The sequence below is a fragment of the Carlito syrichta genome, unplaced genomic scaffold (assembly GCF_000164805.1).
Source record: "Carlito syrichta isolate Samal-C Ts95f unplaced genomic scaffold, Tarsius_syrichta-2.0.1 Scaffold315639, whole genome shotgun sequence".
NCBI classification, from domain to species: Eukaryota; Metazoa; Chordata; class Mammalia; order Primates; family Tarsiidae; genus Carlito; species Carlito syrichta.
The window spans coordinates 350,709-352,613 of NW_007259735.1; the positions used below are offsets into that span (position 1 = coordinate 350,709).

The window sequence follows — 1,905 nt, forward strand, 5'->3', positions numbered from 1 at the left end:
ACTTGATAGAAAAAAATCCAAGTTCACTCATCATTAGAACATCTAGTGCTGGATTTGTAAACTAATCTGGGGAGAAATGACATCTTTACAATTGCATATCTTCCCATCTACAGATGTGACACTTGAGTTTGGGGGATTTTTTTGAGTTGGAGTCTCACTCTGTCACCCAGGCTAGAGTGCAGTGGCTGCTCACCGTCACCGCAGTCTCGATCTACTGGGCTCAGGCGATCCTTCCACCTCAGCCTTCCAAGTAGCTGGAACTACAGGCATGCCCACCACGCCTGCCTATTTTTTTGATATATTGTAGAGACAAGGTCTCACCACCTTGCTCAGGCTGGTCTTGAATCTCTAAGTGCTGGGATTACAGGCATGAGCCATTGCTCCCGGCTGACACTTGAGTTTTAAATGTGCCATTTAAGTTTGGTTTTTAATGTCCTTCACTGTGGTAGGCAGACCAATGCCCCCCCAAAGATGTCTATGCCCTCATTTCTTGGAACCTGTGAATATATTACCTTAACATGACAAAAGGGATTTTTGCAGATGTAATTAAGGTTAAAGACCTGGAGATGAGATTAACCTAAAGTAGCCCAGTAGGCACAATCTAATCACAGGAAAGAATCAAAGCAGGAGAATTCCCTGCCCTGTTGCTGCTGCAACGAAGGGGCCTACGTACAAGGACAGAGAGAGGCCTCTAGGAGCAATGGTGGTTCCCAGCTGATAGCCAGCAAGGAAACAAAGACCTCAATCCTACAGCATCAGAGAACTGAATTCTGCCAACACCTGAATGAGCCAGTATTGGAGATTCTCCCCTGAAGCCTCCAAAAATGAACAAAGCAGACTGACACCTTGACTTTAGCACAGTGAGAAGTCTCACTCACAGAACTATAAGATATTAAATTTAGGTTGTTTAGGCTGGGCCTGGTGGTTCATGCCTGCAATCCCAGCACTTTGGGAGGCAGAGGTGAGAGGATTGCCTGAGTCCAGGGTTCGAGACCAGCCTGGGCAACTTGGTGAGACCTTGTCTCTACAATAAATCAAGAAAAATTAGCAAAGTGTGGTGACACACGCCTATGAGTCCTGCTACTTGGAAGGCTGAGGCAGAAGAATCGCTTAAGGCCAGCAGGTCAAGGCTGCGGTGACTGTGAGCGTGCCACTGCAATTCAGCCTGGGTGACAGAGTGAGACTCCGAGTCAAAAAAAAAAATTGGGGTTGTTTTAAACTACTAAGATTGGGATTATTTATTACCACAGCAATAAGAAACTAACCATTCATTAAAATTTATAGCTTTTTTCATACACATCTTGCACATGTCTTGTTGGGTGTATTTGAAAATATTTTAATGATACTTGTAGATTGTGAGTAGGATCCCTTTTGTTGTATGTTCACTTAGTTTGTCCCAAATGAAGTTTTTTTCTTTGATAAATTCAGATGTATTGGAACTGCAATGTTGAACTTATCCTTTCCATTGTTTTTTGTTATCATATTTTAGTTTTTTCCCTTTTTTCCCATTGCATTTTGTGAGCTTGATCAAGTATCTCTTTTTCTCTCCTACTGTTCATTTATTTATTTGTTTTGTTTTGTTTTGTTTTGTTTGGCTTTTGTTTCTTGTTTTTTTTGAGTTGGAGTCTCACTCTGTTGCCCAGACTGGAGTGCAGTGGCTGCTCCCAGCCACCGCAGACTCGACCTGCTGGGCTCCGGCGATCCTTCCGCCTCAGGCTTCCAAGTAGCCGGAATTACAGGCATGCGCTACTACGCCTGGCTGATTTTTTGATTTATTGTAGAGATGAGGTCTCGCTGCCTAGGCGGGTCTCGAACCTGCGGGCTCAGGCAATCCACTCACCTCAGCCTCCCAAAGGCGCGGGATTACAGGCTGAGCCACTGAGCCCTGTTTGGTTTTTTTTGAGT

General features: G+C 44.4%; 1 protein-coding gene across 1 annotated transcript in view; it reads left to right on the forward strand.

The window, feature by feature from the left end:
- Positions 1 to 1,192: 1,192 nt before the first annotated feature.
- The window catches only part of TMEM50A (transmembrane protein 50A), a 40,320-nt gene continuing 39,607 nt past the window's right edge, over positions 1,193 to 1,905 (forward strand). The window contains exon 1 of the mRNA XM_021706476.1: positions 1,193 to 1,208. The gene's annotated coding sequence lies outside the window, so the exon portion shown is untranslated. The remainder of the gene's footprint in view (positions 1,209 to 1,905) is intronic.